The 16,672-nt window shown below is 45.5% G+C and overlaps 1 protein-coding gene across 7 annotated transcripts in view; it reads right to left on the bottom strand.

Annotated features, from left to right (window-relative positions):
- The window catches only part of LOC135388773 (alpha-2-macroglobulin-like), a 125,473-nt gene extending 110,044 nt beyond the window's left edge, over window positions 1-15,429 (bottom strand). For all 7 annotated transcript variants that reach the window (XM_064618563.1, XM_064618562.1, XM_064618564.1 and 4 more), the window contains exon 1: window positions 15,323-15,429. The gene's annotated coding sequence lies outside the window, so the exon portion shown is untranslated. The remainder of the gene's footprint in view (window positions 1-15,322) is intronic.
- Window positions 15,430-16,672: the final 1,243 nt, after the last annotated feature.

The raw sequence follows: 16,672 nt of genomic DNA, 5'->3' as shown, positions 1-16,672 counted from the left end.
CTTTCCGCCTCACGCGCGTGTTCTAATGAACTCATTTCCACCTTCGCTATAGGATTGAGCCTTTCAAAATAACGAACCTTATTCGTCCTCCCTAATTGAAGAAGAAAAGAGGGAGAGCAAACACAAAGGAAGAACAAGCATGGAAAGAAGGACAGTGCTTCAATTTCCCGAAGTGCATACACCGCAAACATTTCACAAAGGCAGAAATCCGAGTCAGCTTTTCTCCCTCGACAGAAACAGAAACAAAAAAGTGCTTGCAAACTACTTGCAAAGACGAGCAACGAAAAAGAAAAAAAAGAAAAGGAACCACAAACTGGAGAGCGTCCTTATCATAATGTGCACAACGCACGTGAGAAATAAAGTTTTTCCTTTTGAACGCACCGCGAGGGAAAGAAACCCCGTGTCAAAGTTTACTTCAGATGCAACCGAAGTTTTATGTAAATTCCTCGTGGCGCCGCTGCTACAACAGGTCCCCCCCCCCCCCCCCCCCCCATGAGTGCGAGAAAAGATAGCACGGAGTGATGAAGCTCCTTCGAGAAAGGAACTGCCTTCGTGGCGCTGGTTAATATTTCAGTGACTGCATCTTACGCTTGCAAAGCAGGCTTTCCGTAAAGAAAGCCTTCAGATTATATTGAACACGCCAGATACTCAGTCTTCTACGAACGATGAAGAATTTGTGAGCTGTCAGCGTCTTTGCTGACTGCATCGCGGTATTTCCATAACTGTAACGTATTTGTCCCAGTGTGGAGGTTGGAAGTGGGAGAAAGCGCAATATGGTAATGTACGAGAGGGAAGGAGATACGGACAGCTGCCTTCACAAGTACATTCAGTTATCTCAGTTACGGTCGATAAAGGTAAAAGACAAATGCCTAATTAAAATTCAGATTATACACAGATCAGATTATACTGAAGTTCAGATGATACAAAGATAACGCGTAGTAATGAGCGAAGTACAGAAGCCTTTCCGCTATTCACGATGCTGATAGGAACAAGAAGATGATGGGGACGTAAGTTCCGATACTCATGTTTCTCTGTGGATCATTGAGTTTCCAAAAACCGCGATTTTCCATGAGTCTAAAGGATATCCTTGATTCATTCATTCATTGCGCCGCGAAGCAACTGCTGCGCGCGGAGTAGAATGGTAGACAGAAGTATAAACCGCGTCTTCGACCAACTTTAGGAAGAACTCTGCAGATATCCGCCTGGAAATTCAGCCAGAACACTTATAGCAAATGAGGTATACTCCTGTTGAGTGGGAAAAGTCAGGTCCAATAGTAGAGCAGAAAATTGAAAAACGACAATGAAGCTTCCTAAAATTTATTACAAGCTTTCCCGTAAAAACAGCAAGAGTGAGCCCCGCTCAACGTAATAAAAGTAAAGTATTACTTTGAGCGAGCCTCACACTTGCTGTTTTTACCTGATGAAGCGTGGTCCACCACGCGAAAGTAATACATTTTAGGCTTCATTGCCTTTTTTTTTTTCAGTTGTCCGGAACAAGTACGAAAAAAAATAATACTCTGACGTAGCTACGACAACGAGCGGAGGTTGTGTCCACCAGGCAACGACACTGGTAGATACTGACGATGATGCTAATGACGCTAGCTACAGACTAACGCGAAACATTGCAAACTTACAATGTGTACCTGCTTCGTTCGGACATAACCCGCACCGTCAATAAAGTGTTACGTGACTGGATCCTTCCTATTTAATGCCCCGGGCAGCTTCCGATACACGAGAGATCTGGGCAACGAATAAATCTAAGGGCGGGACGAATATCCGGGTCGTAGCAGTGATCGCTTGGCTCGTCGAACCCACTACATCCGGCGTCAATACGCGAGACACAACGAAACCCCGACGACGACAGCAGAAAAAGAAATCCAGAGCGCAGAGACACGTCTCGGCGGGTTAGCCCTTTTCCTGGGCCACTTTGCTGCGATTAAGGCGGAACCGGTCCCCCTTTGGGTGCACCAATAAATAAAAGCCTGTACAGGCCACTGTCCTCCCCCCCCCCCTTGCTCCCGCCGGCTGCAACCCGTATGCTCATAAATTTTCCCACTGGCTACAGTCGTTGGAGGATCAGTGTCTATCTCATGAACGGCTGCACGGCGGGCGATATATTTTACAAGTGCGCCGAAGCAGTGCGGAGGGCCTGCGCTCAATGTATTCAAAGTTTGTGGTTCGCTGTAAATAATGCTCAGTTTCTAGTACTGGATCCTCTTGTGTGGTTTATCCGCACGGCTCGATAGGTGGCGCGGATGTAACACCGTACGTAGGGCGTAGGGTGCCTCAGTACTAGCTCCCTCTGCATAGGGTGAAGACAACCGCGTCGTCTGCTACGAATTTCCGCCATCTTGACGCCCGCCCACGCGCAGCTCGCGATTCGCTCACAAAAGTGAGGCTATACGCTTAGCGACACACTACATTTTGGAGTTGTGTAAATACATAGCAAAGGAGGTTTAAAAAGTGGGTGAAATCGGTGCACTGCATTCATGCATGGTAAGCGTGGGAGTCAACATGGCGGCTTCGCAGCATTCGCTTCTTGAAAAGGTCACTCCACCGTACACAGAGGGAGCTAGCATTCAGGCACCCTAACCATACGTGCACCGATAATAGAATTTGGAGATAAATGTCACGTGTAGTTTATTTGGTTTTTGAAGTCCCGCACTAGTAGTTTTACACTTGTGTAAGAGGGGTAGCAAATTCCTGTGTGTAGAAACGAACCACCCTTCCCTACTTCTGACTTCCATGTGTATACTCACCTTGCTCAGCTTTTTTTGTAGTTAATACTTCACATAGTCATCTTAGGAACAACTTGAGGGGATCATGTGGTAGATACTCCGCGTAACTGAGGGCGACAAGTACTGCCGTGCAGCAGAGTGTCGCTCGAGTGTATTCAATTCCCCCCCCCCCGCACCTCCCAAATATCCCGCTGCATTCACCCAACTGCAATGTGAGCCAGCCCATCGTGAATGTTTCGTTTCATTTGTCAGCAACGCAGAAATAAACACAAATAAATTGGACGATGTCGCAGCGATGGTTTTTCTTAGACGTTCGATCCAATATTCGAAGGATATTTTTCCTTTGATTTGTAGATTAGATTTAGGGGAGAAAAATGTCATACGATTCCTGTTCTATGCATGTACATTGATTTCATTACCAACATTTAATGACGTGAGCTTCAAATCGATTTATGGTTGCCGCTGACCGAGACAGTCTGTTAGGTCGCAGGATCAAAATACTATACATATTTTCAGGCCTTTACAACCAAACACTCAGGACTTATCTGTAACCCTCAAGTCAAGTCATGGTAAGATAAGATTTTCGACTTGGAAACGCTGCTCACTGATATGCAAAGACCGTGAAGGCTGCAGTAAGTCTTGCAAGACCAGCCAGACGAAGAAAAATGGACGAAAACACAAGCTGGTGTTGCTATGGGTGAATATTTTAGCTATGTGTAAGATATACTTGAGGTTTTTGCTCAGACGCTTTAAGACAAATGTCGGCACAGTTCTCTGTGAAGTCTGCCCTGGACGTACGAAGCCCCCTGTATTAGTAGTAACGTAGTTCGCACGAGTGTGGCTTCATCACCACCACCGAATTTGAGCACTAGCTATCTCTGCTGCTATTTTGGTAACACACAAATTGCGGAAGGATGTCGAAACCCATAAGCAGTCAAAAGAATCCAGACAAAAATCCACCAGTAAAAAAAAATCAGACAATCCATCATGGATGTCGCTCAACGACTCATTAGCCGAGGGAAAAAGCCGTAAACTTACTTTTTTGTGGCCCGTCGAGATAATTCAGCGTAGCCTTATTACTTCATCTCGTACTGCAGAGTCCAGGTACTGTGCTTAGTTGTTGGGTGTGTGGAGTGAAAATATTTTTACAAAGCTTCTCAAAAGCAAATTTAATTCATACTGGTACTTCGCTTACAACGACAATAGATGTGCGTTTGTTAGCTGCACCCATAAAACACTTCGCCAATTGCTTATGTCAATATTCGGTTTTGTCGATAAATAATTGTCGGATCCAACTACAGTCACGATCCGTTGTAGTCTAATCTCAATCAGTGCTACGAGATTTGAAGTCATGAAACTAAATCTGATTCAACAGCCACGCAGTCTGATACCACTAACTTTGCGGGCTCATATACATACAGGGTGCGTCACGTAACGCGTCATTTGACCTTCATAAAAAAACTGCTCAACAGAAAAATATGGGGTAAGCGGCTACCTCCCGCCCATTCAATTTGCCACATACTAAAATTACTTTCGACGACTTTTAATTGAAATACGTTATTTTTGAATTGAACCCGGAAACTTGCCCAGTAAATGTAACGTTTTTTCTTGCTAAATCAGAGACCGCGGTTGAATTAGCCAAACCCATCGCAAACTACGTTACGTAGTACGGCGGTTATGTTCAGAAAAGTCGTCCGAAAATTGAGGTTTAGTTGCGCACATTTCAGCGACGCACTAAGTCGGCCACAAAACAGCGCCGCTAGGGGTACACCACCCTCCACCTGATAAACAGAGTAGCTGAAAAATAAGGGAAGGGTAGCGACAATGTAGTTTGCTACTGTCAACGGATATCACACATGGAGGTCACCGCTCTCATTATCGGTCAGGTGGCGAGTGATATGTCACGTCGCTCATTGCTCATTTGCTACCATTGCATACCAAAATTCGGGGATGGTCATGTTAACGCACGCGCGGGTTTCGGGATTTGTTAAACGTGAAATGGCTTGCAACTAGGATAGTCTCTCAATCTGCCACCTCGCTTTTGCACGAAATCCCCTAATTAAAAGATAATGAATTTTAGGTAATTAATCAACTTGTAGTTGCACACTTTCTTCGAGAGGATGTCCGCCTGACCGTATAACTCAACTGCAAAAACAACATCTATGCCGCTCTCATAGCATTTTTATAAAAATTATGGTCAGTCTTACGTCTCATCCTGTATATCGATGCCACGCACCTCATTTGTACCGCTTAAGCAAAATCAAATTAGAACATATATCGCGTTGTCCTAAGTCGCGATCCAGTAATGTGCTGGTATCGCGTGAAAAGTCATTTTGACAGACACCTGTTAGGCTGCGCAGTTCATAATCAAGAGAGCACCCCGTTTAACTACCTACAACCAAATTCCCACCATTCCGCCGGGGCAGCATGATGTTTGTGATCCAAACATTCGAAGCACGTCGGAAAGCTCACTTTAGCAAATTATCCGGTCCCTTCGAGGCACTTGTGCAAGAGCAGTAGCAGCAGCAAACGGCAACGAAATACCCCTTGCCCGTCATTAGACGAGACCGGCTAGCGAGTGCTTAGTGAATGCTTTATGGCGAGCAGCAATCAGCGTGCCATATCCAGCAGCTGCGATAACATATTGTTGGAACATTGAATCATCGTAGCCTCCATGGCAGAGTGGCGAACTCCAAGAAAGGGAGCGCGCTTTTCCTTTGACACGGCAGTTGGGAGATAAATAGGAGGGTCATTGCAGCGATGTTTATGACGAATAGTGCTGGGCTAAGCACAGAACAGAAAAAGTAAATGAGAGTAAGGTAGAGACTGCGCGGCTGATGAGGTGGGGCCGGGCACGATGCACGGCATTCAGAAAGGGAGACGTATATGGTCTACCTAACTTCGCAAAGTGTGGAAGTGGGTGACTGTCTGCCGTTGCTTTAAAAGGGGTTGGCGCGCTTTGATAGATGCAGCTCATTTATAGCACATCATACACGCATTGTACTGTAGATAGTTGAGCAAAAAGAGCAATGTTTCTACCGCACTCTGGCTTTTTCGACGACCGACACATTTAAATTGATAATGTCTCTACGCATCGCGATTGTCACCTGATAGAAACCGTTGCGCAACCTTCCCATTTGGTTCTTTATTACATCACCAAGAGGAGCGAGAGCGAGCTGTCACTGTCCCTTTAAATGATAAAGTGAAGTGTATGCGGTTTCGTCAGTTCCACAGAGTTCAGCACAAGGCCGAACTAATGGTTCGGCGACGTTCTTAGGGCACAGTGTGCTTAGTCGAACCCGTAAAATGAAAGGGCATCCCTGCAGAGCTGTCGCGCAGTCTCTGCGTGCCGTGGGAACATAACCAGGTGCGCCCTCTATTGGCTCTTACTGGACGTCTATCTTTGCGTGTGAGTCACGGGAGTAAGGGAAGCAAACATCGTTTGTTGCCACCCGATTTCTCTAGCATTCAGAGGAAAGGTTTCCTTTACGGCGGTGTTGTGTCAGTTTCCTCCGATGTCGATGATAGCAGACAAATCTTCCGCTGGTATTATTACTAATGTTGAATTCCAATGGCAGAGTCAGAGCAAGTGGCAGACTCGGCAATGGAACGGCTTGATCTGGCCTAGAGCAAGTGATACGAATCTGCGACAGGAACACTTGAACCCAACTTGGAGTTTCGCCCTGGCCAATTTCCCTTAGTCGATGACCGCCACAGACGGAGGAAGAAGGTACTCATGTTCCATTATAACGCCATGTTTTGCAACATCAAGGTCATTCTAATCTCCTAACATTGCCATTGTAATGTCTGACTAATTCCTTCCTTCATGAAACAAAATCGCCAATGTACGACGCGAAAGACTAGTCACGGCGAAGACGCGTTCGAGGCGGCCATGTTGGCTAAACAAAGACAGGAAATAGGAAGCACAAGTGACACGACACATAGAGTTCCGGTTGAATCTGCCTATTTTGGCGGAGCAGTCTGGGTTGCTCCCTGGAGCGACCTTGGCTAGAATGCCGCTCCGAAGCTCCCATTGGAAGACTCCAGAACTGTTCCCAATCTGCCAATCGAACAGACTTGATCTCGGCGGAGCAACAAAACTTGCTCCGGAGGCGCTCCGAATCTGCCATTGGAATTCAACATAAGTGCTACAATTTCATAGGCGTATAATCGTAATAAAAGTACTATAAGAGCATGCGCAGAGCGTATAATAAACTTTTTATCACCCGAGTTCCCATATTTTGACAAAATACAGCATTTCCAAAACTTTTTTTTTTTCACATTTTGCTGCGAAACGTCTGTTTTGAACAACAGACGCCGCATTGCATATCGCCTGTGCAAAGACACGATCTAGCTCACCTTCGTGTTTATGAGAGTAGCCGAATTTGTCGTGTGACGAATTCAATCTCTTCCTATTGTTTTTTGCCGACATCAACATCAGCTCACCGTGGATACCGTGAGAAGTACGGAGAAGCAGAATTTGAACATGTGAACGGTATTGCTACGAAAAATAAAACCCCGAAACCACAAATTTTCTTCATTCCACCGGAGCATCCATCGAGCAGCTATACTTTGTTATCAGCGATATTAGCATGAGCTGAAAGAGTTACTAACCTCACGTATAGTGTCAGTGTTCTCTTCCCTCTGTGTACATGTATATAGCGAGAGACAAAAGTTTATGGGGCTCAATCTTGATCTGCACATAGCTTTCGCTATAGCTATTTTTCAAAATTTGCGCGTTCATTCCGTCACGCGCATTGGCCATGGAGGAGGAGGAGGAGGGGAGGAGTGTCGTTGGGAGGAACCCGAGAGGTCTGCCTGCCTGATTAGGCGGCATGTTTCTCGGGAAGGGAAAGGTGGTGGAGAGGAAAGGGTGAAGTGGAAGACCGAGCGGAATCCGCTCGGGGGGAGGATAGCTGCGTCCATGGGCCGACTTCAGGGGAACTGTGCCGGCATATGCCTATTACACATCTGAGGGAAACCCAGGAAAAACCCCAGACGGCACAGCCGGCCCGCGGATTCGAACCGCGGACCTCCCAGTCTCCAAGCGCACGCGTTACCGCTGCGCCACCGGAGCTGGTCGCATTGGCCATCAACCGGCGAGCACGAGCGTTTAGCAAGCGTTACGGGATAGCGAAAAGTTCAAAATCCCCACAATAGCCCACACAGAGCAGCTTTGTTGTCCTCAAATTACTCTGATTAAGGCAATCCACGAAGCTTCCAGGGACGTTAACGGGAGCAAATGCCCCCTTCCGACCAACGCTAGGGTGTCCTCGAGGAAGAGAATGACGACATTCCGCCAGAGATATTCTTTTCCAAATAGACATATACTGTTGCCTATGTAACAAATAAATTTCAAGTCAGCTCAGATTTATGTGATTTTCAAAAGTATGCAAGTTTTAGTAGAAGTTTATTATGGGACACCCTGTCAAATGCTTTCCAAAACTACCATATCGGTTTGACTGTTACGATCATCAACTTTTGCAAGGTCATGTGTTATCCCTACTAGTTGGGTGGACGTTGATAGCCTTCTGCGGAAGCCGTGCTGTTGTGGGGAAAGGAGTTTGTTTTCTTGAAGGTATAACATGATGTGGTCAAACAGCACGCGCTCTAATATTTTGCAGCTCGTACTAGATAAGAGTGATAGGTCCGTAGTTACTTAACACGTTGACATAACCGGAGTTGTGAACTGGAGTTATTTTACTTACTTTCCAATCAACGGGTAAAGTGCCCGAGCTCAATGATTTCGGAAATATAACAGATCAATATTTAGAGACCCATTTAGAGTACCTCTCGAGGAAATCATTCGGAATGCCATCGGAACCGAGTGACTTCCTTGAGTCAAGGCGCAAAAGCAAGTTCAGGATACCTGCTTCTGATTAGGTTACGTTGTTAAGCTTAGGGACGCGACTGGCCAATGAGATCGTTGAGTCAATACACATGCGTTTCGGTGAAAACCGAGATGCTTTTTTGTAGCTTCATTTCTAGTTTTACGTGAAAACCCTTACAATTACGACAATATAAAAATTTATTCATGACACGTACCATTTGTCACAAGTGCAGACTGCTTATCAGAAGGGGCCTTTATCTCCCGGTGAATCACAGAAAAACATTCCGTTTTCAGCAACCAGAATGCAACAGAAAAGATTCTTCCACATATACCCAAGCAGCAAAATGTACTGAAAGTCGGGTGCAATAGGGGTGGACGGGTAGGTGGAAGGCCTTGAACAGACTCGTGAAACTAAGGAACATCGATAAGACACATACCGTCCACCCCTATTGCACTCGACTTTCAGTACATTGTGCTGCTGGGGTAGCTATAAATATAGCTAGACACATTAAGAAGAACGGGAGACGTGTTGATCAGGGTGCGACGCGTTCAATTTGCTCACGTTTCTTTTTTTTTTTTTTTTTTGAATATGTCTCATAAGAGTACACGCAGACAACGCCGAGAAAAAATAAAAATGCCTGTCAAAAGGACGAACACTCTGAACCGTTTCACTAGTCTAGCCAGATACGTTATATACGTATATATTATATGTACGTTATGCGAGGCATTTTCGAACGTTCCACTGACAAAGGAATCGCACTGGAACTACAGACGTCGTAGGCAAAGTGCGTGCTTCCATGCAGAAAGGTCTATATAGCGTTGAAAGCACCAACCATTTTCTGTCGTCCCTGCCGTCAAATACAAATCTGATTTGGGAAAACGTAATCCGTTTTTCTCTTAATATTTATGTCTTATCTGGGCTCGGTTCCTGCCCTCAGACACTATGCGATAGCTGACACGCATGTAGAACTTGTTTTTCTTAATGCACACAATTCCTAAGCGTCTTGGCAACGAACGGCTGAAAGCCGGTCTCTAGGAGAATAACCTCTTCGTCTTTTCGCTTTTTCTTTTTTTGTTTGTTCTCTGTGTATCGGAGCGGAGATGGCGATGGGAGAATTTGTTCGATTTGCGACTCAAGAGCAGGAAATCAAAAAAAGAAAAGAAATGGAAAGACGAAGGAAGGGAGATACCGCTTTATCTTCTTCCCTTCTTTGTCCCACCCCGTTTCGTATTCGCTTCACGCTGCACACTAGAGACATTTGCACTCGTCGAGTCTATGGCGATTCCGCCAGTGTCCCCGAGGTGTGTGTACGTACTATATTTCGTGACGTTTTGTGTCTGAGAAAGCGATGAGAGATATAGTCACAGTGCCTAAACATGGAGGATGTAGCAAAAAAATAAAAAAATTAAAGAGGTTGCTAGTGTAAACACTGATACTGTTCACCAACTGAATTCTTGCAACATTACAATGGAGATTTACACCGATAAGAACGAGTTCATCGGTTCATCACATTGGGAACCCAAGCAGCAAAATGCACTGAAAGTCGAGTGCAATAGGGGTGGACGGGTAGATGAAAGGCCTTGAACAGAATCATGAAACTACAGAACATTGATAAGACACGTACCGTCCACCCCTAATGCACTCGACTTTCAGTACATTGTGCTGCTTGGGAACAAGTTCACAATCACTTCACTAAATCTCAAGGAGTAGTCCAACTGCTCAGCTGTGCCGGTTAGCGTGTAGATATGCGTGCTTGTAATAATTCGTCATATTTCCCATCAGAATGAACCCTTTTACACACGGAGTACAGAAACTACGTTCCCGGCACTGCAGAGCGTATATGCACATCGAAATGAAATTAAGATAATGCCACATTAAGAAGAGAAACCACGTTGGAACCAGGACGCATATTGATTTACGAACCAGTGTCACTTCAAGAAAAAGAGTAGAGAGAGAGAGAGAGAACCCGGTATATAGTTTCCCTTGATTTGTTTATGCACTGGCCTTGCAGCTGCTACAAAAGTGCGGGTTATAAGAGATGTCCTGTGTCTACCTGATCAATACGCTACGACAGTACATCTCTGCACACGAGAGAAAGAGAAGGTTGGAGAAAGCACGTGACAAACGTCTGTCCACTCAGAAATCAGTAATAAGGGGTCATTCGCAGACGGGCCACAACCCCATGGTGAAAAAGATGAAGCAACGTGGAGGTCGTGGTGATGATGGTGAAGGGCTGCTGTCCCCAGGCCCCACAGGTGGCCAAAGTCACGACTAACGCCCTGGGGAAATGTGCGTCCTGGGCCGGCTTCTAAGGGAATTGTGCCGACATATGCCTGAACGCATCTGAGGAAAATCCAGGAAAAACCAGATGCATCACATTTGGCACCGGGATTCGAACCCGGGTACCTCCCAGTCTCAACTGAAGCAACGTGGACCTCACATGCTGTTGTTGTGGTACCCTATTTGAGAGCGATCCAATGAGACCGTTCTACATGCACGAGGGGAAAGGGAAAAGCTGAGGGACTGCGCGAAAGGCTGACCTATTTTCATAGCGTATATTCCTGCCCGGAACGTTAACACGAAAAATGTTTCTAGGCAGTGACTGTGAGGGTGACAGCCATTTAGTCACAACCCTCGTTTGAAACATGCTTTTCGTTTTCCCAAGCAACCATGTAGTGCGACAACGGTGTCGAGGTAAGCATGCGCGAACTTTGTTTAACCGTGTGAGAATGAAAGACTATATGCAACGCATTAACTGGCACAGGGATGCGCCCAAGTTTGTTAACGAGAATTGACGGCGTCACGTCACGAGACGTCTACAAGTATGATCATGGGCGACGCCACAGTGGTCGATACGTGCATTAATGATTAATTAAGTGAACGCACACTAATGTCTAAGCATCCTGAAATTAACATGCCTCGAGGAGGAGGAGGAAGCGTACCAAGCCACCCCAAGTTGGCGGTGTTCTCGGCTGGGTTCGAGCCACAACCTTGGGATCAGAAACCGCTACAGCTCCACCGCGCCCGAGGTCCACTTATGTAGCTAATGCACTACAAAATGACCCCATGTGGCGCTGCTACGTTAATTTCTTCTCTAGAAGAAGAATCTTACAGCGTACGTAAAGAAAGGTGATCGGAGGTATTATGCCCTGGCACGCCGCGCGGAATACTTGAAAAAAAAAGAAACCGCGTATGGATGACACTAATGTGTGGAATTAAAGATGCCGCTAGCTTGACAATAACAAATGCTTTCCCCCTTCTCCTCAAGAAGCCCGGACAGACATCGGCCTTGGATTCGGTCTCCTTAAAAGGTCTCCAACGATGATTAGAGAAATCGTTTGCGGAGAGCAATGGGAGCGCAGTCTGCACTGTCGGCCTTCTTAAGCAGGAGAGGGAAAGGATAAACTGCGGATTAGTTGGCTCATAAATCAGGAACGACTCAACGAAGGATTCTCATTACTTTTGTGTTGATGTCAAGGTAACGCCATCTTTCGTTCCGCGTGAAGACATTTTTCCATTTTAGTGTTCCTTAAAGGACAGCAGCAGGAACACAAGAATATAGTAATAGTTGCCATAGCGCAATAAATTTGGAACGACACCACCAACAATTAAAAAAAAAGACAAACACTGAGAATGCAAAACCTTTCACAGAACGGCGAACACAACTGCCGCACACCGTGTATTCGCACGAACAACTTTCTCCAGAATATTACAGCGGAAGATGCGCAAAACGTCATAGCTTTCTGCTGCCACGTGAGCACGAGCACTCAATGTCGTGTCTTGACGTACCCTGCCAACTGTGGGGAATATCCTACCACACAGCCACAAGATATTCCGCATACAGGACAGGGAAAGACGCTGACGGTGTCGTCTGCTAAGTGCGCAGCACGTCACTCCCGATATTCCGGCACGGTGCGAATGCTCAACATAACACGGGATGGAACTTCGGCTCTGTGAGCAGCGTCTTCGCTTTTTCTTCCACTAGTATCTTCCATGAGGATGCCGTTGGTGTGAACACGCGGTTACTTTAATAAAAATATCACTCCTTAAATACACACGATGCACCTCACGTTTCTGTACAATCCGTCTCAATTGAAGCACCGCTTACACAGAAGCCGCCACCATTACACAGAAGCATCTAACGCAACAGCGCCTGCACGCGAAAGTAAAACAAAGAAAAAAAAGCAGCCACTTATCCAGTCGCTTTTATGTGTATGCAGGCGACGCACGAGCGAAACGAGCGATGCGCGCAAGAGCACAACAGCCACTTTATCGGGCTCACACAAATGGATCACGTTGCGTGTCGCCAAGCCTCTAAAGGAAAATATAACGAAAAGAACGAAGGAAGTTCCCGAAGAGAGCCACACGCAAATGCGGCAGGCTCAACGACGTCACCCAAGAAAGCTGCCACTTCTGTTTGGCCCTGCACGTGGCCTGAGCTTCTTTTCTGTTCTGTGTTATTCATTGTATTTTTAACGAGCAGAGACGGTCGTGGCTAAAGTATAAACAACCGCGAAATTAATGTAGGTGAAGGCAACAGGTTTATGGTGACCTCAAGGTGAGGACGAGACTGCGAGATGTAAAGAAGACCGACAGAAGGTTGAAGCTTGAAAGATCGCAGGAAAGGAGAATCAAAGTTAGCTGATTTCTCATGCGCTGAGACCTCAGTTACGTTATTACAGTTCAGAAGGTCAAGAAGCCGCATCTGCCTCTCTAATTGATTGTGTACTAACGGATCAGAGGTTATGGTCTTGAACGGTGCTCATAAAGGAGATCCTCCACGCCCGGAGGCGGATTTTAAAATGATCATTGCGTTATTTGGTAGAAACGGTTTGTTGTCGTCGCGTGTGAAAATTCTAGCAATATTACGTTGAACTCTCAGCAAAATTACGAGCACAGGACATTGCGCTGTTTGTTTTAATATGAGGCATTGTTTGCTGCGAAAGTGATTGTTTGAAACGAGCGAGTAACGACATGTGTGCTTAATTGCATAATTCAGTTGGGTAAGTGCAGGAATCAGTACTCGCAACCCCTACTATACTAAACTGATGACGTGTGGCAAAACTGTTCACTTCAGAATTTTCTACGTTGTTAAAACACCCTGGACTACACTCGTGAAATAGCACTGGTGGAGACGCAGGCTGTTTACATTACCGAAGAAATACCTATGGAAAGCAATAGGACGTCCAGGAACACGTACGAAGAAATCAGGACAAACTGTCGTTAACCAAACGCGCGTGATTACTTTGTATTGAACATGATGAGTTAAATTTACCGAGTGCCCCGAAAGCACGAAAACTTGGGTGCATCGAATGGTGTTCTGTTCCCTGTGCCGTTCATGATGGCCACCAGACTCATCTTATGCCGGGATTAATGCTTCGTCCTTGCCCTTTCTCTCTCTTTACAGAAATAATAGCAGCCCAGAATCACTGAAGCGCCCTAACTGCACACTGGAGGAGATTAGCCGCGTCAAATTAATTTGTTTCTGCCCACACTAACTGCACTTGCACAAAATCCATTTCATCAAAACATTCAGCGTCAAGCTATTAATAAAACAGAAAATAGCACATGGGCTGACTCCCCTTACGTATAAATAGACTCCCAGTTATGGCAGGTAGGTGGTTACAAAAACATATAAAATGGCCAAAGAGAAAAAAAAACGCATAAAAAACAGTACGACATGCATAAAAGATACTCCCGTTCCTATAATCGCAATATTCGTACGCAAAAAAAAAAAAAAAAAAAATGCACGGGGCTAATTATGTCCTTGCTTAGAGTACGATGTCGGTACCGCTCACAAAAATGCCTGTATGTACGCCTGGATAGGATTAATGCTGGGTTTGGAATTACCGCAAGGTTCTTTTGAATGAGAATCATCAAGTATTGCAAAGAATGCCCACGTGCTTGTACCACGTGGTGCCGCGAACGTGACGCGTCTGGTTGAACGTGATATACGCGCAGCGGCATTCTTGGACCTTCCCCCATATTTTCTCGTCAAAGCAGCCGGCGGAACAAGTGAGGACGAAGGGGTAAACATCATAAACCAGCATTGAACCTGGATATCGTGCAGTTGGCACGAAGCTATCTTGATAGAAAAAAAAATCTACACAGCGTGGTAAAAATATTGAAATTTCATGAATAGTAAAAAGAGAAAAAGGAAAAAAGCGAAGCAAAACCGTTATCGCGAGCTAAATTCCTTTATATGCATCAGAGCAGAGCTCAACCGAAGCACGTGTACGGCCGAAGGTCACGGAACTAGGCAGACGGGAAAACATGTTCAAAATAGAATTATCTCTCTTGACACATGGTAAGAACGCGGTACTTCACGGGCAAAATGCGAGAAAAAAAAAAAAAAGAGACGACGTTGAATAATAGGGAAAAATTATGCGAGAGCTTGCGTTTTCAGTCGTACAGAGCAGTAAAAAATATGCAGTAACCTTTAGGAAAACACCACCTGCTCTCATTAAAACTTCTCGCTCGTGCTTCTAGGGCTGTAACTTTAGTCGTCGGAGCCGATGCAAATTATTTTCCAACACTGACCGCCAATCCTGTTATTCCATTGACACGGAATGAGATTCATGCTCCTTTCTTTTGAACACTTGTCACTAAACCCCTTACCACCACTTTGAACACTGTCCTCAAAACTAAGTTCGGGCTTATCAAGGAAAAGGAACGGTAACAATATTTTATACGGTAGGTCGAAACAGAAATAATGGCAGGAAAAAAGCGAGAAAGATGGTGTCAATGACTCACAATTATCCGTGGTGTAGTGAACTGTGTAACGAGCGCGGGACACCACAAAGCCAACGACCAACTCGAAGCTAACTGGCATAGCCGGCCACTACCGCTGCCTCTAATAATCTCCCTCACTAGCCGGATGTGAGCGCCAGCGTCGCGTCTCACGTGACTCGTATCAAACCAATCGGGCAACACGGATCGACCGGGTGACGTCAAGATACCGCCCGTGGCTTGCTCGGCTCATATTCGTCGGGCGTCTGGCGGCGATAGCGCCGTCGCGCAACACGAGCGCAATGCCGGCGACACACCGCTTTCTCCGTGAGAAAGAAGGGTTCCGTTTGTTTGGGTGTTTACGGGGGAGTTGGAAAGGAGGAGTACTTACGTAAAACGGTTTGACCGCCTTCCGAGAAGGACAGACGTGTAGCGGATTTCGGAATCGCCGTAACATGAACGTTATACGGTTGCTGCGCTTGTGTCCGACACGTAGGAGCTGTTTGTGGAAACGCGATAGTAATCAGCGTTATGGCGTACGCGCTGACATTTGAGGGTGGAAGTTCGCGCGACATATTCTTGTTTTGTCCGGGAAGCGCTTTATCGTCTGTCGATGTTCCGTCGAGTAAGTTGTTTTTGCGCGGATACGTTGACGTTGTTTGCTGGACAGGAAGTTGCTGTCACCACTCAGACGTCCGGGTACACATTTTGTTAGTGCGCATAGGCTGGAGAGCCCCCCCCCCCCTTCCCCGTTCTTCTAGAAGCTGTGTCTATGGATTGCACGATGGATGGAAAATATTTTACAAATATCTAGCAACGTTTAGCTACGTAGATTTGACAGTAAATGTACGCTGTTGAAGAGACTGTGCACTTGAAACCTCTACAAAAAAAAAGAAAAAGAAATTCAAGAAAGTGAAGCCTGAAATAAATGGAGAACGACGACGCAGCCGTCGGCTACAAGCTGATTGATTAAATGTTTAATTTGTGCCACGTCCTTCATTTATTTCGTGGTTACTGTACCCTTTTCGCCTTGAAAAAATATTATATATAAAGAAAATTTATTACATTAACCTGATGATAGGTACACTGCATGCAGTAAATAACAGTGGTATATACAGTGAAGCCGGTTAATAACATGCAACGGATGACAGAGAAACCAGTTGATAACATAGAATGAATAACAGCAGTATATACAGAGTAACCAGTTAATAACATACAATGAATAAACAGTGGTAGATAAAAAGAGACAGCGAAGAACAGTGCATACAATGAACCAGTGAAGAACATTACATTACACTACATACATTATATACATTACATTACATTACATGCAATGAACCACTGAAACTATGAGGAAGAAATCCTATACAGTGC

This window comes from Ornithodoros turicata, chromosome 3, assembly GCF_037126465.1.
Source record: "Ornithodoros turicata isolate Travis chromosome 3, ASM3712646v1, whole genome shotgun sequence".
Taxonomy (NCBI): Eukaryota; Metazoa; Arthropoda; class Arachnida; order Ixodida; family Argasidae; genus Ornithodoros; species Ornithodoros turicata.
Note: the sequence above shows the minus strand (reverse complement) of the source record. Positions and strands in the feature narration are given on the sequence as shown.